General features: G+C 33.3%; 1 pseudogene across 1 annotated transcript; it reads left to right on the top strand.

The window, feature by feature from the left end:
• The first annotated feature begins 1,294 nt into the window (after nt 1-1,294).
• LOC309662911 (3-ketoacyl-CoA thiolase, mitochondrial pseudogene) lies at nt 1,295-25,585 on the top strand (annotated as a pseudogene). Its single transcript has one exon. The product of its transcript is annotated as a 3-ketoacyl-CoA thiolase, mitochondrial pseudogene (transcript).
• Nucleotides 25,586-27,367: the final 1,782 nt, after the last annotated feature.

The raw sequence follows: 27,367 nt of genomic DNA, 5'->3' as shown, positions 1-27,367 counted from the left end.
GAACTGATCTCTCTATCCCCTAATCTCCATTTACTTCTGCCAAATGCCATTAGAGAGCAGTCAGATCTGTTTTGACCAACAGCATAGCTAACAAGTAGGATCGATGTCAACATATCATTGGTGTTTATGGGGGAAATATATATATATAAAATAGCTGAACATTGAAAATTATATTTCTACATGTATATATTTTAAAAGATTAGTTATAAAAATATTTTAACCAACTAAATGGACCTGCTGTTGAGAATTCTGCTTTCTATTCTAAATTTCCCAGAATACTTTGCAGTAGTACCTTAAGTAAGGAAAGGGGAGATATATATATATATATATATACACACACACATATATATATATAAACAAACAACAACAACAGAAACCCACCCATCTAATGAATAGACACAGATTTATGACATAAGGCTATAAAATACTTAAAAATAATTATAAGCCCTTGCAGATAATATATAAAAGCCTTATTCATTAAGTGGACTATATCTTTATTTATAGAACATACAGAAACTCTCTTAATATGTCTTCACATAATCTTTGAGACTAATTGAAGGTTTCAATTCCCTTTTGAAAATATAGCAACTGAATAACCGTGGCTAATAAGTGCCTCTCTCTTTTGCTCCACACCTTCTGCACTTCTTACTTTACCTAATGAAACCATTGCTAGATGTTGTGTGAGGCCTTAGGATGTCTTTTATGCAAAATGTGGAAAATAAATCAGTAAACTAAGTTTCGAAGAAAGGCTTTGTCCCTACATCATAAGGTGCATGTGTATGTTTTAACTTGAAATAAAATTTTTAAGGTATGTGTACATTTTTTGTTTGTATATGGTTCCTACTTTAACCTACTTTTCAATTAACTTACCAAATAATTGTTCCAATCAAGTAAGATAAGATGGCTCTTAAACTATATACTATAGAAGTATTATGAATGCAACATAAAACATAGAACTTTTTAAATATAGTGATGGCACTGAAAATTATAATTTTATATTTTAAACATGTGTCTTCAATTCCTCTCATTCGGGATTCCTTTAACTTAGAAACTAAATATAAAGAAAATCTCAAGTGCAAATACTAGGAGGGCAGGGGAGATTAACCTTATATTTGCCAAATTTTTAGAGGCAGATTAAAACTTCTACCTACAACTCCCATTGCATCAAATGATACTATCCTCTCCAGAATTTGATTAACAAAAATTCTACTATTAAAAATGAATTCCATTGTTTTGCAAATCTTTCTGTTATGAATGAAGAATAAACCCATCAGAGCTTCAGGTTGGTGAACAAATGAAAGTGCTGGGACCAGAGGGTGTGGAAGGTCCACACCCCACCTCCCCATATCTTGCCCTATGCATCTCTTCTATTTGTCTGTTCTTTAGTTGTATCCTTTATAATAAACTGGCAAATAGCTCTTCAGATGCTGCATACTTGGCAAGGCACGTCTGTTTGATGTGGGAGTTCCTAAAGAGACCTCAGCTCTCACTGTTAATAGGCTCTGTGGCTCTGGTTTCCAGTCCATTGTGAAAGGATGTCAGGAAATGTGTGTTAAAGATGCTGAAGTTGTCTTGTGTGGAGGAGCCAAAAACATGGCTCCTTACTGTGTCAGAAACGTGCGTTTTAGAGCCAAGTTTTGATCAGATCTCAAGCTGGAAGATTCTCTGCGAGCAGCATTAACAGAGCAGCATCTCCAACTCCCTGTGGGAATTACTGCAAAGACTCTTGCTGCAAAACATAAAATTAGCAGAGAAGAATGTAACAAACACACCCTGTAGTCAGAGCAGAGATGGAAAGCTGCTAAAGATGCTGGCTACTTTAATAATGAGATGGTACCAGTTGAGGTAAAGACAAGGACAGGAAAACAATGCAAGTAATGAGCCGGTTTGGTCCCAACGAGCCTGGAGCAGTTAAATAAACTTCCTCCAATTTTCGAGGGAGAAGGGACCATCAGTGTAAGGAATGTACCAGAAGTATCTGATGCTTTCATAGCTAGTAAAGATGCTGCTAAAAAGCATAACTTTACACTGGCAAGAATTGTGAGCTATTTTGTATCTAGATGTGATCTCTCTGTCATAGATATTGGTTTTGTCCCTACCTCCAATGGGGCACTAAAGAAAAGAAGACTGAGTCTTAAGGGCATGGATTTGTTAGAGGTAAATGGAGATTTTGCTCCCCAGTACTTGGCAGTTGAGAAGAGCGTGGATCTCGACCCAGGTATAACCAATTTAAATGGAAGAGCCATTACTTGGGATCAGCCATTGGGAGGATCTGGATCAAGCATTATTGCACACATGTTTCATGAATTAAGATGTGGAAGTGGAAAACGTGCGGGGGCATAAGCTTGCATTGGAGTTGGCCAGGGTATGACACTCATCATTCAGAGCCCAGCCTGAGGAGAGAAAGGAGCCCACCATGGCCCACAGTTACTTTACTTGGCCAGGCCACATTAGAGCAGGGAGCCTTTAGAGCAGCTGCTAAAACTGACTATGCCCTGCCACTGAAACAGTGATTGAGTGTGAGCAAGGGTTGATGAGGTAAAGATGTATTTATCATGAGTTAAGAGCTGAGGCCAGAAATAAGTTTTCTCAAATTTGCACTAAATGTGATATATTTCTGAACTGAAGTTTAATTATAGAAGGCCTTAAAAAAGTCATATTCTGGCCAATGACCACCACACATGCTTTAGATCATATGATTGCAAGGAAATTGAATGTGTTGCCTTCATTTCCAAAAATAAATAGATGAATGAATCCATGAATAAATACCTTTATGAGGAATTCTTAAATTTTCTCATGATTTTCTTTTTACATTTTATACTTTACAATGGAATATTCTATTAACATTCTTTAATAGAAACAAGTGAGAAAGAGCAAGCCCCTGACATGCAGGCTGTGGCCTCATAACTCTCAGCCAGGCCTTGGTGTTGCTTCAAGCTCTCCTGGCACTCACAGCTAGGTTTCCGCGTCTCCTGCTGAAAATAAACTTTTTCACAGAACCTCAAACTCAGATAAGACCACTCCGTGATCGTTATGGATAAAGACAAAAACAAGACCATTCCTTAATCATGGCTGAGCATAGACAAAGCACTACCCAACCCACAGCTTCACAAGTATAAACCTTCCCTGGTTAATATGAGCAATGGCTGTTTCTTAAATAGTTACAGGATTAGCCTCACTCTGGTGTATCATTGCCATGGATAAGATGTTTTGAGATACTCTATCATAGAATTGCTTCCAGCTCCTGATAGTATACAATCCAGTGCAAGGTACTGCTTCCTTAAACCCTCCTCCAAACAACTCAACCAAAGCCTAAATTGTATAATAGGCTTCTTTTTAATACCCACTGTGATGGTATTAATTTTACATGTCAATTTGACTAGGCTAAGGGATGCCCAGTTAGCTGGTAAAACATTTTTCTGGGTGTGTCTATGAGGGTGTTTCTGGAAGAGATTAGCATTAGAATTGGTGAGCTGAATAAAGCAGATGCCCCTCCCCAATGTAGGAAGGCATTATCCAATCTTTTGAGGGCCCTGAACAGAACAAAAAGGCAGAGGAAGAATGAATTTGCTCTCTTTCTGCTTGAGCTGGGACATCTTCTCCTGTCCTCAGTCATCAAACCTCCTGGTTCTCAGATCTTTGGACTTGGACTGAATTACACCACTGGCTCTGCTGGTTCTCCAGCTTGCAGATGGTAGGTTGTAGGATGTCTTGGCCTCAAAAATTGCATGAGCCAGTTCCTATAATAAATATCTCCCTTTCTCTCTCCCTCTCTCTCATTCTCTTTCTCTGAAAATAGAGTGTTCCTATGAAAACGTTTGTACGTTGAAATGGCCTAAAGCAAAGAAGCAATTTTTTCCTAAAAGTGCAAAACCTCTTTAGATTTCTGTTGGTTAGTGAAAACAGGTACTAATACAGGTCTTTCATAAAAGCAACGTGGCATAAAGCAAATGTTCAAAAAGCGAGGAATACCTGTATATATATATAGTCTTTTGGTTCTGTTTTCTCTGGAGAACTCTAATACACCTTCTTACCAAGACACCTCACATTTCACCATATGTATGCCCTTTAATGCTGCAAACAAGAATAAATACAGCGGTGTTCCTGGCGGTATTTGGAGGTAGGGTGCTAACACAAAGAACAGAAAATAGATTGCATGTGTTTAAAGACTTGATTAGAATGGGGGATATATTACCTAAATCCTAGAGGAATGAAATACAGGAAGATGGAAGAAATAGAAAGCAAAGATCAAATTTCTCTGCTCCCAGAATTTTACATAGCACAGCACTAGGGAGTATTGTGACTTATTGATTAAATTATCCAATTCAGTAAAAGTATGGTGAATAGATGCAAGAAAGCTGTTTCTGCATTCTCTGTTTAAATTACAATTAAGTTTCCAGCTGGATATCTCCAAAACATAGTGGAAACCTTGCAGTGATGGTATTTGCCTTGTTCTATTTTGGGATTCTTCAGCAACATCACCTTATAGCAATAGCTGTTCAGAGTGCTGGGATTGGTATGAATACTTCTTCTACTGCTGGCAAGTTGAAAGTTGGAAAATATTTTCAGTTCATTTCAGGTTCAGGTGTCCCTAGGAGCAATTGTCTTCATGCAGTAGAAGGGAAGGTACTAAGACTATAAAACAGAGATTCAGAAACTAAATACAAACTGCTGTTGGTTGAAAACTCCAACTGGGACTTTATTGCCAAACACCAGACATTAGAAGATCAGTAGCTAAATTAGCCAGAGTAAACATCCTGAGGTACAAAACTAGTGCCAGCTCACTGAGCTAAGAATAAGACACATGGGTTGGCAGTAGGGCTGAGGAAAGACCTAAATAAATACGGATAAATGCAGTATCCGTTTCTGTATTGAAGGACACATTTGAACAAAAACAAAAAAATCAGAAAAATAAATTCAGCTATAAAGATGTAGAAGGGAATTTTTGGAAGGTTTATGCTCTTGATTAGAAAATAAATAGCTATATTAGGATTATATATTTTATATGTAATTTAAGTGCTACTATAAAACCTCATGATAATCATTAAGATAAATTAACCGTAATTTAACAATCATACATGGAAAATTTAGATCTTTCATGGGACTTTTTATTAAAATGAGAATATATTAATATATATTTTCTTTTATCCCTTTTCCCTCCTCTTTATTGTACCTTTTAACCTAATTCTCCAAACAACTGTTAACATTTTTACTATTATTATATAATACCAAAAATTGCAAAAACCATAATTTTACACTTGATGGCTTTTCCCTAACTGAACTGACCTATATAAACAGCACTCAGATCAAAAGATAGAACATGAAGAACCTAGGGACAGGACAGGAATAAAGATGCAGACATAGAGAATGGACTTGAGGACACGGGAGAGGGAAGGGTAAGCTGGGATGAAGTGAGAGAGTGGCATTGACATATATACACTACCAAATGTAAAATAGATAGCTAGTGGGAAGCAGCCACATAGCACAGGGAGATAAGCTCGGTGCTTTGTGACCACCTAGAGGGGTGGGATAGGGAGGGTGGGAGGGAGACACAAGAGGGAGGAGATATGGGGATATATGTATATGTATAGCTGATTCACTTTGTTATAAAGCAGAAACTAACACACAATTGTAAAGCAATTATACTCCAATAAAGATGTTAAAAAAAAAAGAAGATAGAACATTACTAGTACCACAGTTCCCCATCTGGTGATTTTAATATCTATAATCCAATTACATTTTTTTTACAGAAATGGCACCCTCTACTGAAGCCAAGATGAATAACTATAATAATAATGATAGTTATTATTATTATTATTTGTAGTAGTATGTAACTCTGTTCACTGATCATGTATAAATATAAGGCTTATAAGATAACTAAAATTTCAAGCATCTGAATTTTAATTTTTTAAAAACTGTGTTGACTTTTTTTATTCAAAACTATAGGCAATGATAATGAATTGAACCTCATTCCACATGCAATGAGAAGCCACTAAAGAAATTTCTTCAATGAGAGGGCATCAGTACATTTTTTTTTAAGAATAAACAAGACTTTCTGGAATGTGAATGATGAAATGATGAATTAATAAGAATCAAGTAGGAATCAGAAAAGAAATTTAGAAAATAAGGAATTAATCTACTGGATAAACTATAAAATTTTGAGATATTATTGTAACAATAAATGAAAAGAAGAAAAATCATGTCCAAGTGGTTGATTGAATGAGGAGATTCTGGGAGACAAAAGATTTAGTCTCCAGTTCTGGCTTGGTGGATGGTCATTATCATTAATGACAAAAAATATAGAAGTAATAACTAATTGCATATATGTATATTTCATTGCAGAAGAAAATTTCTCCTTCATTCTTTCATGCTTTATTTATTTATTTATATTTATTTAAATATATAAAACTAACATGACGGTTACATTGCAAAATCCTTCACAACTGAAGTATCTTATCAGGAAAATGTGCTTGAGACCCAAGTGTGGACTCTTTGAGTCATTAAACTATTCAAGGATCTGATCTGTTTCTCACAAAACATGCATTTTTTACTTAAAGTTGCTTTACCTTTCGAAACTTTATATATTCTGCTTCCTAATGAGTCATTTAAATTTTCTTAAATGTAACTATTTCAAACTGTTTTTTCTATTGACTAAAACCAATTATGTTTATACCATACTACACTAACTCACTTAATTGTTTCCTGGATATCTAGGACTCAATATTTCTAGATGACTTTTATTTTCCTCACCATAATTGCCTGTATTTCATTTTCTTTTATTGTCTCTCATTTTCTTCCATTATGTTCACATATTTGCTTCTTTTTCTTCTACCATTTCCAGCCATTAGTGGCCATAGAAAGGCACTTTTTAACTTCCCTTATTAAATTATTTCCCTTCAAAGTTCATTTCATTTGCTTCAAAATTAGCACCATTTTCATATACTTGATAATATTCAGGTCTATTTCTTTCTTTTTGATTGGAATAAATTCCATTGCCAATCATCTCTATCAAAGTTATAGGAGCTGGAATGGCATTTTCTTGTCATGTCTCTTCTGTAACCTGGCACAGTTCTTCAGCCTTTGTCTTTCCTTACTTGAAGTTTTCTTTTTTTTTTTGAGAAATAAAGATCAGTTACTTTTTAGAATATTCCTCAATATGAGTTTATCTGATATGATTTATTTTCATAATCAAATTCACTGTATACATTTGTGGCAGAATACTCAGTGATTTTTTTGTCTCTTATTCTCAATAAATGAGATCAAGAGGAAAATGATTCTGGTTTGTCTCAGTATTGGTGATGTTAAATTTGGTCACATGGTTAAGGTGATGTCTATTAGGTTTCTTCACTATAAATTTACTATATTTTCCTATGTGATCAATTTAGGAATAGTAAGAAGATATTTTGAAACTATTTAAAGATCTTGATGCTCATCAAACTTTCAGTCACCAGTATTATCAACCATTGATGATTTTATAATTATATATGTATACATTTTTTATAATACATACATTCATCATTATATATTATCATGTATATTATTTATGTATTATATATATAATTATAACTACACATTATATATACAATACAATATATGATACTATATTATAATATATATACATATATGAACTAGCTTCCTATTGTAAGGAGAGCTCTCTCTTGGAGCGTTTGTTTATATCAGTATGGTTTCATAAATTATTATTTTATTCAGTGGGTTAAAATGATTACTCCATTTATTTTACACTCAACTTGTCCATTTAATGTATCTATCTACCCACAGTGATATATCTGTCCAGGCCCAGTATCCCCTGGGAACAGAAGCCTGAATTTTTTGCATTTAAGAAAGGTAATAAATTGCACATGTTATATCCATTGAGGAATCTGGTTGAGCACATATTTTGGCAGCAAAATATATGAATATTCAAACTAAGTGTGATTAATAAAGACTGCATATACAGCATTAGAGTCAATTCATATCAGATTTTGCCATACGTTAGAAAACATTTTGATTTTTAATGATTTGGGAATTGCAGAATCTGAAATTCAGGCTAGTTGTAAAATCTAAAATTTGAATATAATTAGGCGATTTTCTTAGGATTTAGAGAAATTAGATTAATCTGGTTTATATATTAATATAAAATGCACATAGAGTTAAGTATTCAGAAAAATCTGTTAAATAACTATAAAGAATATTTAAGATAATATCTACGGAAGCCCAATAATATTATTTTTATATCCATGGCTATTTACTTCATGTATAAAAGGTTTATTCAGATTTATGTTGTCTAATCAGTTTTGCCATGATATATCAATAATACTAATACCATCCTGGGAAATTTCTGTTTTATATAAGAATATATAAACTTGTAAAACTTCACATAGTAATCTACTAAAAATTATCTGAAAGGTTGGTACTGGTAGCAATAAAAAGCAAATTTGAGAATTTTAGATTAAAAACTTACTCTAAGAAATTCTTTCTCTGAAGATTTTGTAACAGGAAAAATAATAATAAAAATATACAGGGACATATATTAGGTTATCTGTAACTAATGGCAGGACACTTTAAAGTAGGTTACTCCTTAGTTCAAAGATAACATTTGGTAGTTTCCTCACCATTGCCCTGCTTTTCAGTGAGGTGGTAGAATGTTGAATGAAACCACTGAAACCATAAGATGAATGGAAAATTTTGGTTGCCAAAACTAGGTGTTGTATGGTCCTCATGTTGGTCTCCCATTTATTCCCAAAGCAGCAGTCCCTTGATGCTGGAAAAAGAAAAAAGAAAAAAAAAAAAAAAGATTGGAACTAAAATGCACTCATATACAATGGGAATATATTTCATATAAGATGCCAGCATCCTAAATCAATCTATTACTATTTTATAGTCTCTAGCAATATGTAGAGTAATTGTTATTAAAAGGAAATATTAGATCATTTTATCTTTGAGTATATTATTTAACTTTATTGTTGCCCTAAAGGCTTCCATTAATGTGTCATGTCTTAAATATAAGAAGTCTAAATTGGTAGAGAACTATGATGATTTCTACCTGTTCTGTTCTTAATGCTTTACTGTGCCAATGCATTACCTATAATAGTTCTTCCACATTACTTTTAATATACTCCCAGGAAAAAAAAGAACACCTACATAGTTTGTCTAAAAGTATTTTCCCTGGGATTAAAAGGATTGCCATTTTTACATGCTGGCTCAAAGGGAAGAGGAATGAAAATGAGAACTATTTTCTTTTTCCAAATGTGGCCTTTGAAGTTTTCAAAGTGAACCTTGATAGAGAATATGGCCAGATAAAAATGCTACTACTGCTTTGGCCTCAGGAAGAAAAAAATCAAAACAGCAATTTCCCATGGTGATTCCCTTTTTGGAACACTGATCATTAAACCATCATACTGTTTGACATCCTTTACAGAAGTATGATATTACTTCTATTGGAGCTTAATTTGGGGAATTACCTTAAAAAATTTTTTTTAATCCTGTAACTTTTGAAAGAGTGAAATAAAGACATTCTTCCCATCATGATGAATGCACACCTAAAAAGGTTATTCTCTCTTAGATCCCAATGGACTAAATCTGGGTTTGAGACCACCAAGGAACTATATACTTGGATAGCAATGTCTTAGCCCCTGATAGAATTGCTTTCTGAATTGCACATAAGCATTTACCACCAGCTTTTGTTCTGGATGTTAAGAGAAACAATCATAAGAAACTTGTTAGCTTTCCTTTTGTGTCAATGTTATTGAGGACATCAGTCAATATATGGAACAGCTACCTCTTTACAGTATCCCAAAGGAGACATTTCTTTTAGGCCTCTGTTATCAGTAGAAGGTATATCTCTTTTGAACACAGGTTCCCCTCTGTCCCTGCCTCTCTAATCTTATAGAGGCTATATCTCTGAATTTTATGCTGATTGCTTTGACCACCAGGAATTTTAGAGTCAACATTTTAGTGCATCTCTGCATCTACTCAGGACTTTACAGTGGGCATTTCTGACTGCTAATCTTAACCCTGAGTATATTATTTCCTGTCTCATGATTTCCTTTCTTCTTTACTAAACTTTTTTTATATTGTAGGCATTTTAAATATTAAGCACGTAAAGCAATTAGTGAGTAAGAAAGGGCATTTAAAAAGATGTTTTACCTTTTGGCATATAACTGAAACTCCAGTGCTTTCTCTACAATTCATGACTGCTTGGAATAACTGATCTAAACATTTTTTTCCTATCACAGACAGGGTGAAGGACTACTTGGTGGAGGAAGGTGGGGTGCTGATGGTGAACTATTGAAGCCTTGACTAGACCCTTTAGCTTTAAGACTTCTTAATCTCCTTACTCCTTAAGGGGTGTCTTTATCTTAGTGGTTTCATATTCTTCTCAAGCTACGCTTTTCAATGTTCCTGTAAGTACCTATAAAATTCTTATTGTGTAGTTAAAATGTGAGGTTTCGAATAAAACCTGCCAAAATTTTAATTAAGGTAAACAAACTAATTAGATATGGTAATAAGTGAGCCTCTGAGAGGTATTACATCTCTGTGTCTAGGGGCAGAAGCAGTACACTATTGACAGTAACACAGAACCACTTAACGGAATATATTTCTATCAAATGTTATTTCAACCCATTTTTTAATGCACAAGGGAGAGCCTCATTAGAAATCTCTAAATAACTGCATAATTAGTTGCACATATAAAATGAGAACAAGTGAAGAAAATGAAGGTGTTGAGAAGGTGCTGACATTTATTGAATATTTACTCTATGCCAGTCACTGATTTATAATATTGAACTTTTAAAAATACTTTTCTTAGCCTTTGAAGAGCAATAAAATATTGTCATACCTCTGTAATGTTCTCTGTTTTACTAGACATAGAAATTATCTGTGGGAGAATAATAAGATCTATAAAGTGGTACTTTTAGAAAAAAGCTGAAGCTAATAGCAGAAAATGCTATTATTCTATTGTGAGAACGATAGAGCCTAAAACGTTCCATTTACAGACTTCTTGGAAACTCAAAGCTTTGCTTTATGTCTAATTCAATGATTTTGCCTCAGATACCTAGTTTTGCTATTATTTACAACACCCAATCTTTTATTATTCTTTCTGCTCTTTTCATCTCTTTAAAAATGGAACCCGTGCTAATCATTGAGTCTGAGAGGGAGGCAAAATAATTATAAAATTTGCCTTTTCTTTGCTGTTTATTTATATTTTTAGGATTTACATAAAAAGAATGATATGGGGAATATCAATGTCTCTGGGTAAAGGATATCATTACTGTTAAATTGGAACTGGATACTCTGTTTTCCAATTCTGTTACTTTTGTTGCTTCAAACATTCAGGATACGCCTTGACCATCCTGTCATTTTTCTCTGTTTGTCTTCCATCTTCAAAAAGAGTTCATGAAGGAATAGCTTTTCTATGGCTGAAAATTGTGGATTCCTTTCCAGAGTAGAAGAGGATTAATAGAGTTAATTGAAAAGAGATATGAACATCTATGGTTTGACTAGAAGCCTAAAGCTCTGAAGTAATAAATTCAATGCAGAACCCCAGTAGCCATACCTTGCATGCATCATGACTTAGAGGTTTTATCTCTATTAGTAACTTATTTGATATTAAATATCACCTCTGCATATACATTGTACATGCTCTTACCTTAGGGTCCTTGTGCTAGTTCTTGGCTCTGCTTGGATTATTCTGTCCCTCACCTCTTCCACATTTTCCTCAAGTATGACAATCCTATGGAGGCCTGTCATGATTATTTTTAATTAACACTCTACTCTCCCTCAGCCATCATCTGCTCTATGTGGCTCTATCATTTCTATCACTCTTATTACTTTCTAAGGTAATATTTTGTTGTTGTTGTTTATTATGTCTCTCCATTAAGAAGTAAACTCCATGGGCTGTTTTGTTCATTAATTTATTGCAAAAGCTTAGCCTGACATTGTCATTGAGTTAATGCATCTTTACGAGGAGTGAGATTAAAAACAATGTGGGTAGTAAAGTCTATGGTAAGAAGATATTTTTTGCATGAGAGTTTAGCCAGTTTGATAAAAGGTGGACAGTATGATGAATAGTGAAAAGCAACTCCATGTATGTATGAAATTATTATTGTCAAAATACAAATACATTAAAATGGTTTGGTGTTGAAATTGTGAACTAGTAAAGAAAAAAGAGCTAATGAGTAACTCAAAATATTCTTTTCAATTTTTTATTTAACTTTATTTTGGAGATGGCTTAATTTGACCAGTGGGTATATATATCAGGAAATTACATAAATATAATACAAAAGCTAGGAAACACTTTTTTTGGTATTACTGGCTCTTATTTAGCCCAATTGTTATTAATTATTAGCTCAGTTAGCTATGAACTGACTTACACCATTAAATAAATTATGAAGTGTTATAGTGCCTAGCTGGTCATCCAGGCTGTATGTAATCTAGCCCTCCTCTGAATTCACAGTTGTACCTCCTTTCTTTGTCAATCATTGAGCCATTTTGTAAAAATGTATGTGCATAACTTGTAGAACTGAAGATCCTTATGACCTCTTCTGTGTCGACATAATTTTTCTATTCTCCAATTGGCCTATATGTGTGTCATCAAGAAATATTTGTCAAGTAAACAGGTATATAATTACCAGTCAAGGGTAAGGATTATACTTTTGGAGAAAAAGACCACATTTTCCCTTTCAAACAGGAAACTCTTCCAGCAAGGCTTCTTATTGACACAATTTTGAGAGGCTACCATATCAGTTATAATCTTATTAGAATCAAGAAGTTAATCATCGCAAAATAACTCAGTGATAAGCATTTTTTAATTATTATCTCTTTGAGTCTGACTCCAAATTATGGTACTAGACTCCAAAACATTTTTCTTGCATTCCATGAAAGTAATAATAATGAGAAGCTGTTTCTAAATACTTGGATAGTTGCTGATATTATGTATGATAACTTTTTAATGATAATTTTTAAAAATTTATATATGTTACCTGACGTTATTAAAATTTTTTGCTAGCAGTAGAATGTTATCACAAATGATTTTATATAAATGGATGTAAACCCCTGCTTTATGTTAAAATTCTCTTGACTTAAAACTAGAGGATGTGCCAGCTACCAAACTCTAAGCATGACAGAAGGGCACTGTCCAGGCAGATATGTTCATTTGGTGCTGTCATACACAAAAGCCAGGAAGACCAATAGAAGGCTGTTTTCCTGAATTTACTTCCTCTTCTTTATAATAGATTTGAAACACATATATATAGTTTCTTCCTTACTCTTAGTGAGACTATATATATATTTACTGAATAAAAAGAACCCTTAAAGGTAAGAAGAAAGTGCGAGGGAACTGATATTTGCTGCATGTGTACAATGTACAAACACATTAATAGGCAAGTTATATACATTTCTAATATATGCACTGATAATATATTTCCATATTTTAAAAATAAAGAATCTGAGACTAAGAGAGAAGAAATGGCTCTCACTAGGGTACACAGCTATGAAAAGGTAAATTCAGGATTCAAAGAACCAGTATTAAAGTCCCCAAACCAATTTCTTTCTACTGCACCAAAGTTGCCCAATGATAAAAATCATCCAGAGCTCTCATTGAAATCCTAAGCCTTCCCCTTCGAGATCCTATTCTCATTGCCCAGGGTACTTTCCAGTAATCTGAATTTTAACAAAGGCCTCATATAATTCTTATCATCAAGTATTTTGGGAATCACTGCTCTACAACTTACTACTTTCTGTGCAGCTGAAAAATGCCTTCTTTGTATCTAAGGAACAGACAATTCTAACTAACTCTATGGATGTGAAGATTTATTATATTTATGCTGTTTGTATACTCATATAAAGGTGAAACTATTTTTAACCTTTTGAAAATTCAAAGAAATTACTAAAGTATGTGATAGAAGACCAAGGTTGTGATGAGAGTACCTAGCAAAATATTTAGGTATGTTTAATTTTTTAGAAGTTTTTCTTAAGGCATCGTACTTACTAGATCACAAGCCACTTCATGCAGATGGGCACATTTTCTTACACCTGGAATGATCCCAAAAGCATTATCTGTGGGAAGACCTTATTGTTTTAATTGTGCACTTATATTAGTCTGTGTGGAATCTGGGCAGCAATGTTAAATTACATTTCTCGGTAGCTCCAAGGCTCTATATCTGTAATTAGTGGCTTCTGTTCTCTATTACACTGATCAGTAATGCAGCTCTATTCATCACCACAGTCTCAGTTAATTATCCTTGCTAATGACTTTCATGGTGTAAAGAATCTACAGGACCCATTTGTAAAGATATCTTGCATTGAGATTACTGGAAGGTATGATACCACAGTGAGCTGATAAACTGTTGGAGGGATGTTACCATGGGAAATGGTTACTCTCTTTCTATTGTACTTGCTTTGATTGAGAAGAGGTTACAGAGGGAATGTAATGCAATCTTGCATTTATAAGATTATAATACTCCAGGTGTGCAAGGAGGAGGGGAAGAAGTCAACCAGAATACAAAGAGAAAATTAAACTTCCTCTGCGTGCCTGAGCCAGTGGTAATACTAAGTTAGTGGCTGGTCTATCTAGTAATGAAACTGAAAGTGCATTTTATTTGATAAAATGAAATTGCCACTTCATTATGTGTTTAAATTTTAAAATATCTGATGTAGAGAAAATAAATCACATTTTGATTTTTCTATTCATTTTGGATTATTAGTTGGAATTTTAGAATAAATTACAGATCTCTAGTAGATATAATAGCTTAATAGCTAAGAACTTTTTTTTTAAAGATTCAAATAGTTGTAAGCCTTACTTAAAGATACTTAATTTTAGAAAAAGTTTCTAAAGTTTTTAGCTTTATTATATATAATGAAATTAGGATTGATTAGAAATAATTTCTTAAGGTAATATGTATAATTTTAGAGGAAATATAGTCCAAAAATTTTCAATTCTCTTTGTAAAAAAAAATCAAGTATATAGCAAAGGATCATTTACATACTTTTAGAAATTATTTTTTTAAAATGAGAAATGGTTATTTGAAGAATCAAAGAACAAAATGCTAAAATAAGTTATTGAAGAATGTCATTGAGAGAATTATAGTTCTCCATCCATCAAAAAGTCAGATAATTTGTTTTGGTTATTTTGTTTACTCAAAATAATTATTATTGTAAAAATCAAAAATGTTTCTATTGGTCTTCAGAGTTGAATTCTTATTTTTCTTAATGAAGTTGTTTTCTTTTCATATACACCAAACTGATTTTATGAGTGCATTCAGAATATGGGTGATGAACACTGAATGAAGCCCCTGTAATTAGAGAGTAGAACTGATATTTGTTATCAGATTCTGAGCTAAAATAGATGTTACAAATGTTTTTGTGCCCATGTGAAAGGGAATGAAATTTAGTAGCAAACGAAGTGAAATCATTTGGTTGTATGGATTAATAACCTCTATGGAAGTCAATTCCAAAAGAATTTTTTAAAATAATATAAATTAAGTTAGTGTCACCTGTTAACACTTATGACAGCATTAAGACTGAGTACAATACCAAAACAAATAATCTTCTTGACAAATTTTTATATACTTGCTTATTTATGGGTTGTTTTTTTTTTTGATGGTTGTCATCTGGAAACACTAACTTAAATCATTGTGAGAAAACACATAGTATATAATGATTCCATAATGGCAGACTTCAATAAATCATTAAATTCCTGACTGCTAGACATTTCCAAAGAATAGGAACTAGTTTCTCAAAATTTGAAGAGATATTTTGATATCAAAAGGAATCATAAGATATAGTAAAACAATTCAATATATCCCAGCCAGGAGAATTTCCCCACCAAATGTATACAATGTTTCATATTAAAAAATCTATCTATATCTACCTATCATCAGTCTTCCTGTGGCTTCTGATTATAAAGAGGGGCAAAATTTTTTGTCATATGCTTTGAGACAGGAGTCCAGGGACAAACAGTCCTAGAGGTTTCCAGAAATTGATGTGCTTCCTCCACCCAATTTCACCTCCCTCTCCAATAATACACTTCGGGACAATGAATTTCAAGGATTAGTATCATAAAATATATATATATATATATATATATATATATATATATATATATATATATATATATATATCACCAACATCTCTAAAATATCTAAGGCTCACTGACCACTTCTAACCTAAAGATGTCTCAGAACCCTGGCCTGGCCTGGATTATCATGCATGAACTAACTGGAACATGCTGACTTTGAACAACTCAACCTCTCTGAGACTCATTTTACTGAAATGTAAACTGGGTTTTATAAACATTAACTGAACCCAACCAGATAAACTTTACATGATAAGGAGAGAATACAAGGATTGACTTTCATTCACATCCCCATCACTTTGATATCTATTTAATATATTTTTCTCATTTTTTCCTACCACCTCTTATTTCTTTCACTGAATTATTTGTAAATGAAGGATATTAGTCACATACTACCTGCGCTGCATTCATTTTTTCCCATTATGTCATTCATCTTTTGCTTTTGTTATGGCAAAGATTTCCTTAGTGGATTTAAAAATAATATATAACTAGACATACTAACTTTCATATATTGTTTCTGGCTTTGGTCCTGTTTAATAAAAGCTTTTGCCTAATCTAAGATTATAATTTGGGGAATAAGAAGGAGAAAGGATTATATCCTCAATATATTCAACAGCTGTGAAATAGCACAAATGAAGGTGGGAAAACCTCTTGAGATGAAATTGATTAAACCTTTATATGAGAACATTATGGTCTCATATGTGGCAGTAGTATTGACAATGAAGAGGAGAACCATTTGAAAAATACATTGAAGCAAAACTAGTAGGACTTTGTACTTATGATGCAGGTCAGAAAATAGTAACTGGCTCAAACTTAGCCACTAATAACTTTGTGACCTGTGGCAATTCAGTTAACCTCTCCAGATCTTAGTTTTCTCATCTATACTATAAAAATGTTGGATTTAATTATATATTAAGTCCATTTCATGTCTGAAATACTATGATTAAAAAAAAAAATTCTCTGGGGTCTCGAAGTGATAAATGCTATCTTTCCCTATCTATTAAAAAGAAAAAAAATGAGCAAATAAGCAGACAAATACCAAGAAAAATGTGCACATAAATAAATAACAGTACATTACCTAATTGAAAACTCAGCTCACTAGAATACAGGTAAAATTATAATTGAAAGAAAAATAAGTCTGAGCAGCCAAAATATGTATTCTAATGTACACTGTATAACACCCACAGTGGATAACAAATAATTCGTTGAGTAAGATGAAGCATTTCCTGTGAGTCAAAAGCTTTTAATCTCAGCTGTACCAGTGAACAGCTTGAAATGAAAAATGCAGGGTTTGGTTTTCTGAGGGGTGAGATTACCTCATATTTATGGTGCTCAGAAAGCTAGTTTCTCCAGGGACATAAAATTTTTTTGAAAATTTTTAAATTAGAGCTCCCCAGTAAATTAGAGAGCCATCTCCCATTCAGCAATCAGTGGCAGACAGTATGTCAAGAAAAGAGAGTCAAACGCATCCCCCTCACCAAATACTCAGATTTATTAATCTATCCATAATCTTCTATTTTATATTCTAAAGATTGTTTCTTTTCAAGATATATTGGAATGAGGTGCTAAATTAACCCAACTGTTCATATGCCTTACTATAACAATCAAGTCATGAATATATAAATGATTTTAAGATGACTTCTCTATATAACCAATGAAACCAAGCTATGCATAAAAGTAGATATGCGATATTTTCTAAAAATAAAATTAGCCTATCAATGCCTTCATAAAATGAGAGACACTTGTATTTTGTACTGTAAGAGTTAGGTTGCAAGCTGAAACTGTGAAAGCTAAAATGTGTGCTGGAGATTATGCTAAGTACTTTATAGGCATTATCTCATTTAACATGCACAGAAATTCAATGAAACACTAGGTAAGGTTATTAATGCCCGTTTGCAGATGGTGAAGCCATCATTGTAATGGAATAAAGAATTAAACTTCAGAATAACAATTTTTGTAAATTCATAGGTGGGTGATAGCTCTCAAGAATTCAATTAACTGTAAAGCAAAACTCAGGAAACTTCCATAGTGACTGTGCTTTCATTCTAGTTTTCTTTTCTTCTCTTTTCTTTTTTTTTCAACAATGCTTTCTCTTAGCGGTACTGTGCAAACTTATGTCAACTTTGAAGTAAACCTGACCAAGCATAATGCTTGTCAAATAAAAAAGAATCTATGTAAATATCCAAAACCCAAATTGCTCCACTTTTAAAACATCCATTTGATTGTGATCAAATATCTATTTTCTTCAGAGAAAAATTCAGCATCTCTACTCATTGTTGGAAAAAGTCATTTTTGTTGTCACACGTCTCTTCAAAAATATTTTGATATTTGAAGATATATTTTTCAAACATCTTGTTAGTTTTCATGAAGAAATAGAATGGATACATATATATGATGAAAGTATGTTTTTTCATAAAATAATGAAGTATAAAATATACCTCATAAAAAGTCACACTTATGATAACTTTAAACTATTAAAGGATATCTGGTAAGTCTGTGAGTAATGAAAGGTACTGAATGGAATTACAAAATTAAACATTTTATTTTCATCCGTGCTCATAATTTGGAGGAATAGGATGTATTTCATTTTAGCAATTGCTTCTTTTTATTGTTTTGGATTATTTTATGCAGGTAATATAATATTCTAAATATTATAGTGTCCTATTTTAGAGTACCATAACTTACTAAAATTCTATGTGGCAGAAACCTACATGGAAGGGTGCATTAAAGCATTTTCTGAAACTTTAAAAATTAAAAACCCAATATATAGGAATATTTTAAAGAAAGTCGTTCTCAGTTGGGTTAATCCATTCTATATAGTGAAAATACTAGACTTGTGACACATGTATAGCAAGAAGTATATGACAGTGTATTCTTTTAAATCTTTTTATGTTAACCTATGCATTAAGTGCCATAACAGGTTATTAATAAATATTTTGGTTGAAAACAAAATTTACTGAGTGTTTTGATGACCTTTAGTACTATCTCTAACTATTCAAATGACTGTAATAAGAACATACTAGGATTTAACATTCTATGTCAGTGCTTTCCAATAGAAATACAATGTGAATCACATTTTAATTTAGATTTTCTACTAACTGCATTAGAAAAGTAAATGAAATTTAATAATATATTTTATTTTAACCCAATATCTAAAATATTATCATTTTAATATTTATTCAATATTACATATTAGTGATATATTTATAATTTGGGGGGGTGGCTAAGTCTTGATATCCAGTGAACATTGTACACTTACATCACACAGTCTAGACTAGTCACATTTCTGGAACTCAGTAGTCACCTGTAGCTACCATAAAAGACCATCCAGTTCTAGCAGATAGTCTGCAGAACCAAAAACCCTTATTTACTTTTTTTTTAGTAATAATTTTATCAGTACTAATATTTTTCCCTTCTTAAAATTCTGCTTTATCATTTACTTTTCTTTATCATTAAGATACATTTTAGTAGCTTGATACAACAAAAATATCCTCAGAATGACATTAAAAGTAAAATGAATAAGACGTTTATTCTGTTAGGAAGGAGATATGATGAGAGAAAGTAGGAGATTTTGAAAGAGTGGGGTTGAGGCTGCAACTGGAGGACAATACAGAAAAGTAATTCTCAATTCACATTTTCAAGATTATTTAATATTATTTAATACAAGATAGAGGAAAGAATATTATATGAATATCATCCATATATTTTATATTCAAGGACAATTTAGCCCAGAAATTAACTTCTTAACTATTTCATGAAGAAGTTGTTTAGTAGGGATAAAATTTGGTTTTTCTCTTATTATTATTATATTATCACTGCATCATATAACAAAATTGGTCTGAAACTCACATAGACTAATTGGTTTTTAGTCAGTATGTCTATTCAATTTGTTCAGACTTTTCAAATCAATTTATTCAAACTTTTAGCTTGACTAAGGTCTAAAGTTAACTGAACCATTTTGATAAATTCATATTTTTCCTATTAATAGACAGGGATAACATTTATCACTTTCAGTCCCCAGAGACTTTTTTTTTCAAATTCTTATATAATCTCAGACATAGACTGGATTTTCGAGATAATTGAATCTAACACTTTTATATTATAGATAAGAAAACTGAGATCCAGAGAGGTTAAGTGACTTGCCACAGGTCACAGAACTAATTAGTGACTCAGTTTGAACTAGTCACTATTTTCTGACTTACAGCTTAATGTACTACTTTGCTCCTTAACATTCTCTGCAAACTATACTCAATAAACCATTAATGAATTGTGTCATCTTTCAAACACTCCCTTTATATGATCTGTAGAGAAGAAATTTTCTAATATACAGATTAATTTTTTTCTAGATCTGTATTATACCTTATCACTCTTTGTCACATCTTCTTAATTAAAATATGGTTTGTTCATCTAGCTGGTATAATTCATATTTAAATAAGAATAGTAGTGATCTGTAAGAAAAATAGTCTTTAATTAGAAACTTGAGAATAAGATTTTTAAAAAGAAAGGTTCTTGTTAGAATAAGGGGAAAACATATTTGGTTATAGTCTAGTACTATTTCTTTCTCTCACTTCCCACCATCACAACTATTCTGGCATGGCTTCTGAAGTCATGAGGTCATGTATATGTAGAGACACAGAAATACGTACTATTGTGAAAGAATACATATATCACATTAAAAGTGGGTGTGCTATTTTCTGGTAGATACGTGATGTTTTGAAAGTAATTTAACCATCTGTTCTTTGTTTTTGGCCAAGGTTGTAGCTTTTGAATCATCCATCTTTTCATTCTTTTACTCATTTAACAAATATTTATTGAGAGTTTACTATGTACTACACAAACTTTTGTGGTCCTGAAGTTAATATTCCAGTTACAGAAATGAAAAAGAAATTACTAAGTATATAATTATCTGTGCAGCAAGAGTAAGGGTTAGAGAGGAAAAGAAACACATATTTAATCATTCGAAGAGGGTGGACTTCTGTAAAAGATGAGCAGATGCCCAAAGGAAGTGAAAGAGTATGCCATGGGAAGTCTAAGGAAATATGGATTAGTACAGAATGGGTGAACAGGAAAAGCAAAACTTGTATCCTAAATAGGAAACATGCTTTCCATGCCCAAGGAAGGAAAAGAAGGTCAGTGGGGCAGAAATACATTGAACGCGTTGGAAACTGAGGATGTTAAGTCAAAGTCATTGAAATGTTTAAGAGCTCGGGGGTCACATGATCTTATTTCTGCTTGAAAAGAATTCTTCTGGGACTACGTGGAGATTTACCTAGGAGAGGGCAAGAGAAGAAACAGAACGGTCAGGTAGTGTGCTAATGATCTAGTACAAATTAGAGATGACGGTGGTTTGGCTAGTTTGATATTAGTGATGGAGTTAAGAAGTGGTTAGAGACTTCGCTGGTGTGCAGTGGTTAAGAATCCACCTGCCAATGCAGGGGACACGGGTTCGAGCCCTGGTCCTGGAAGATCCCACATGCCGCGGAGCAACTAAGCCTGTGAGCCACAACTACTAAGCCTGTGCTCTAGAGCCCGTGAGCCACAACTACTGAGCCCGAGTGCTGCAACTACTGAAGCCTGCACACCTAGAGCCCATGCTCCACAACAAGAGAAGCCACCGCAATAAGCCCGCACACTGCAACGAAGAGTAGCCCCCGCTCGCCGCAACTAGAGAAAGCCCGCGCGCAGCAACAAAGACCCAACACATCCAAAAATAAATAAATAAATTTATTTTTTAAAAAAAGAAGAAGTGGTTAGGTTTGGGACATATTTAACATGATAACAATAACACTAACGTTATGACCTGAGTAGCTTAAAGGGCAATGATACTCATTATTGAGATTGGAATTGCTTGTTATATATCACGTTTGGGAAAAAAATTAAAACTTAAATGTAATAACCATTTAATGCTTAGACATACAAGTTGAGATGAAGTGTAGGCAGTTAAGTATGTAAGTGTGCAGTTCAAAAGAGAAGTTAGGATTTAAATTTTAGAGTTTTAGTAAAATAATTTCTAAAGAGAGATAGGATGGTATAACTTAAGAAGGGGTATATATACATATACATCCATATATATATACATACATATATAGAGAGAGAGAGAGAGGAGAGAGAGAGAGGGAATGGAAAGGATGAAAAAAAGCCCCACTAGTTTACTTCAGTATTTACATATCAAGAGAGAAGAAACAACCAGCAAAAGAGACTGAGAACTGGCCAGTATGGTAGGTATCAAATTAAGAGGTAGTTCTGTCCTAGAGAAAAAGTGAAAAGAAAAAAGAGTGCATAATCAAGGGTGTCAAACAATGGTTATAGGTCAGTATGATAAAGTCTTATCACTGACTGAAGAGTATGGGATATTAGAAAATAGAAACATTGAATATAACCAATATTTTAAAATTTTTATTTTCAACTAGTAAAGATAAATGAGGTAGTAATTAGAGGAATTATCAGGTTAAATAAATACTTTTAAAGTTGGAAGATACATAATATGTTCTTATGCTGATAAGAAAGATTCATTTTCAGGTTATCATTTATTGAGCACATAGTTTGCGGTATCTCTCACTTTTCCATACACTTAGAATAAAACACTTAAAAAAAAGGTCTCTCCTCTCTGTGACCTTATGTTCTAATGGGAAGAGGCATACAATATGCAGATCTATAATTCATCAAGTGATGGTAAATTCTATACAGTAAAATAAAGGAAGGTCAGAGATATAGGGAATGATGGAAGGTATGAAGAAGTGTTTTATATATATATATATATTTTTTATATATGCTAGCCAATGAAGGTACTGCTCAGAGAAAACAGCATCTGCAATGACTAGAGGATGGAGGGTAAACAATTGTTTAGCATGTTCAAGGAACAGCAAGGAAATAGATCAATTACTCAGGTTGAGAGCAAGGAAGAAGAGTGCTAGGAGTTGAGGTCATGGAAGTAACAGGGCATCGATCACAGAAGTCCTGTAGGACATTGTTAGAAGGTTGAAGTTAAATCCAATAAAGTCAGAAGCCTATTGGGGTACAGAGTAGAAGAATGACATAATCCAATTTATGGTTAAAAGAATCATTCTGGCTGCTGCAGAGGGGTAAAAGGAAGCATGGAGATCAGTTAGAATGGAAAAAGTCCAGGTAAAATATGATGGTTGCTTGGATCAGGATAGTAGCAAAGAAGATGGTGAAAAATCATCACACATTAGACACATTTTAGAGAAATAATCTGAATTATCTACTAAGATATTGTGTGTGAATTTTGATACTTAATGAAGTAGGGATGAATATGGGAGGAGTATATTTTATAGGTGAAATAAGAGTTTGATTTTGGACATATTAAGTTGGGACTGTTACTCCAATTCAGCTAGCTATGCTGAGTAGGCAATTATATGTGAGAGGGAAAAAAGTGCCAGAATTATACATTTTAATGTCGTTGATATATACATGGTACTAAAATGCTCTAACACCCCATATACTGACCATTCATAAGATTTAAATTACAGCAAGGTAAGTTTCGGATAGGAAAGCAAAATTTGATCACATAAAACATCAGCTATTTATGCTTTGTCATTTTAAAAATTGTGGCATAAGTACTTGAAGCAAAATGAAACATTGTAATTCAATGTAATATTGGAATGTTACAGAACAAAATGGTTTTACTAATTTTGGCTTGTCTTGATTGGGCAAAAGCTAAAAGATACAGAATGGATCAGAATGATCTCAACTGAAAACATTTCAAATATAGTAGGGTTGCATTAAAATATATTCCTTTTATTTTATTATCAATGTCCAAGATATGTCAAATAAATATTAGTATAGTGCCATTGTGATTTTATTAGTAGGTTGCTATGTACAACTTGACGTTTTCAGTCATTTTCTAAGTTCTGAGTAAAAAATAACTGCTTGAGAATTAGAAAAATCTATCACAGGGCAACTTTCTTACCAAGGTTTTCATCTCTGTCCACAAGTCCTAATCTTGGTTCCTTTCTTGACATTGTCTTTTATTCTAAATGGATCATAATAAATATTATAGCTAATAACCAGAATATTTGGTGCAATAATTGAATCACTAGAACTAAAAGTATTGGCAGTATTGGGGTAATTCCTTGTTTTACTTTTATTTTCACTCAGAAATCAACATTTGAACTCTTTCAGGAACTCAGGGCCATGAAATCTTGTATTTCAGGGTATGGTCAAAACCTGAAAAACTTAATTTAATACAGATGTTGGTAGAGGTTCACTGCTCACAGAAGGGCAAGCACCACCCCCAGCTATCTCTGCACATGACTACATCCTCTTTCTCTCACTACCTCTCTGGCTCTTGCTCTCGCTTTCATTCTGACAGACACACACCTATCACGAACTCAGTGGGGCAGATACAGCCATTAGGAAATACCACAGCTGGTGGCACAAAGACAATTAAAATAAGCAGTTACAACATGGCTTTGTATTTCACACATTTAGATGAAGGGGCACTAATTTGAGCTTATTATCTGAAAACACATGTATTTTAAGTGTGATGCTTAAAATGAGCAATTCTATCTACTAGAATTTTATGTTTTACTTTTTTTATTATTTAAACATACATGGGGTCTTGCTCTAGGCGCTAGATTACTTTATATGAAAATGATGGGCAAATTTAGTTTATGACAGATGCTAGCATAATTTTACTAAATGTGTTTGCATCTAATGTCTGCCTTGAATTGACACTTTCTCTAGAATCTGTGTAATCAAAAGTCTTGCTCCCAGCTTTTAAGGACTGGTGATAGAGTAGAATAGGCATTTGGCTTTCCAGCTAGTTCCTTGCATCACTGAATCATAAGTACGCAGAACACAAATAATGAGACAGGAAAGACAGCCATAAAGTAAATTGCAACTTATTGTCTAGGACCAAGGTCCAGGTACTCATGTAGTCTAATGGGTCATATAGATTTTGAATAGATTATACTTTTCTGTTAAGGAAATTAAATTCTATTTTTTTCTTTTTTACTTTCTGAATTGTTGGAATTTGTCTGAACAACTCTAATTCCTTATGTAGTCTGTATTGTTTAGTGTTTTTAAATAAGGGTTTATAACAAATTACTCTGAAACATTATATATGTAATCTTTAGAGTGCTACTTGGTAATCATGCATACATTATGAGCATTTCATATTAATAACTATAATTTCATCCCTTTATTCAGCCAAATCACTTTCATGATAGTTTTATTTAAAGCTAGATACCTTAGATTTTCTTAATGGTGTAATATTTTATATATATTATATATACATATTTTAATATGTAACACACGCATAGATAGAGATCTTAATGATATAACATAACATCATACCTTTCTTCCCCTCAGTGCTCTCATTTTTCTACTCTAGTTCTCTTTTCTCCCTCTCCTCACCTTCAAATCTTCCCAGCATGCACACATTCACCACAAGATAAACTTCCCGAATATTAATCAGAGGGGTGAAAATATTTTAATATTTATTTGCTATTCTACTGTAAGAAGCATGAGTAATCGTCTCACCAAATATTTATTTTTGTTTCCCTATTTAAACAGGAGTCATGATAGCCCCACTTTGGTCCCATCGAGCTAAACCTCCCAGGGAAAATAACTATAAAATCTGGAGGGTGTGAGGGACTACCAGAAAGCATTGGAGAGTGAACAAAGTGAAAAAGTGAGCAGCAGATGACATTTAGGAGAACAGGTACTGAGTGAGTTTCTCATTTTCATGGTGTCTAGTCTGAGAACAGGCCCCAGTTTTGTTTTTTGTTTTTAAATTATTATTATTTATTTATTTATTTTTGCTCTGTTGGGTCCTTGTTTCTGTGCGAGGGCTTTTCTCTAGTTGCGGCAAGCGGGGGCCACTCTTCATCGCAGTGCGCGGGCCTCTCACTATTGCGGCCTCTCTTGTTGCAGAGCACAGGCTCCAGATGCGCAGGCTCAGTAGTTGTGGCACACGGGCTTAGTTGCTCCGTGGCATGTGGGATCCTCCCAGACCAGGGCTCGAACCCATTTCCCCTGCTCTGGCAGGCAGACTCTCCACCACTGTGCCACCAGGGAAGCCCAGGGAAGCCCAGGGAAGCCCCCAAGGCCCCAGTGTTTTAAACGGAGCAATTTAACATGCTGGACAGTTAAATCTCTGATAGAAAACCCATCATCTTGATGTTCTGAAGATCTATAGGACATTTTTTATGGCAGTCACAAATGATAGAAAATAAGGGATGGTATCTATGAAAGGAGAGAGTCAGAGAAAGGAAGCCCTAAATTCTGTATATAAACTAACCCCTGAACCATGCATGTGGGGCATGTATGGGGTAGTCTTCAAATGGCTAACAGAAACAGAACTCAATTGTTATTTGAGGTGTGTTTGTTCAGAAAACACCAAGCAGGATTATTACAAAGACAATGACACCTGGACACATTTGGCTAAAATCCAAATATAAATAGAAAAATTTAAAGCAGTCAGGGAAAAATAAAAGGCACATCTCATTCAGAACAATGATAAAAATGACTAGTGAATACTCTTTGGAAACAATGGTTGCTGGAAAAAAATGAAAAACATATTGAAAACATTGAAAGAAAGTAAAAACAACTATCCCACCAGTGTTCTATATTCAGCAAAAATATCCCTCAAGGATATAGTCAAATAAAATCATTTTCTGACAATAAAAACTAAGAGAATTTGTCTCTAGCATATCTGCACTAACAGAAATGTTAGAAGAAGTTCAAAGTTGTTAAAAATATGGTACAAAAACTTCAAATTATCTTCTCTTTTGACAAATAACTATATGCACCACCATTAGGGAAACATTGAAATTTTATAAAAAACAACCTGGGACTTGATTTCTGAGAAACAAAATATTTAATTTTATATTTGAAAGTAGGAAACAATGCCAATATTACATGGATTAAATTCTTAACCTTTTTAAGGTAATTTAGCCAGCTGATTTCTACAGGATAGTGATGTTATTTTAGCTATTACTTTAAAAACTAGCCTATGTAAAGCAGATCTGGAACACAAGGGCTCCTGGCAACAATTTACTTTTCAAATAATCTTTTGCTGAATTGGACTTGCAAACAGAAATGACACCACTCACTGGATAATTACATATATTTATGTAATCACTAAACTTTTTCTTTTTTTTTTTTTTTAACATCTTTATTGAAGTATAATTGCCTTACAATGGTGTGTTAGCTTCTGCTTTATAACAAAGTGAATCAGTTATACATATACAATATGTTCCCATTTCTCTTCCCTCTTGCATCTCCCTCCCTCCCACCCTCCCCATCCCACCCCTCTAGATGGTCACAAAG

The sequence above is a fragment of the Balaenoptera physalus genome (genome assembly GCF_965194825.1).
Source record: "Balaenoptera physalus genome assembly, chromosome: 6".
In the NCBI taxonomy this organism is placed as follows: Eukaryota; Metazoa; Chordata; class Mammalia; order Artiodactyla; family Balaenopteridae; genus Balaenoptera; species Balaenoptera physalus.
This window is presented reverse-complemented; position numbering and strand designations above follow the sequence as displayed.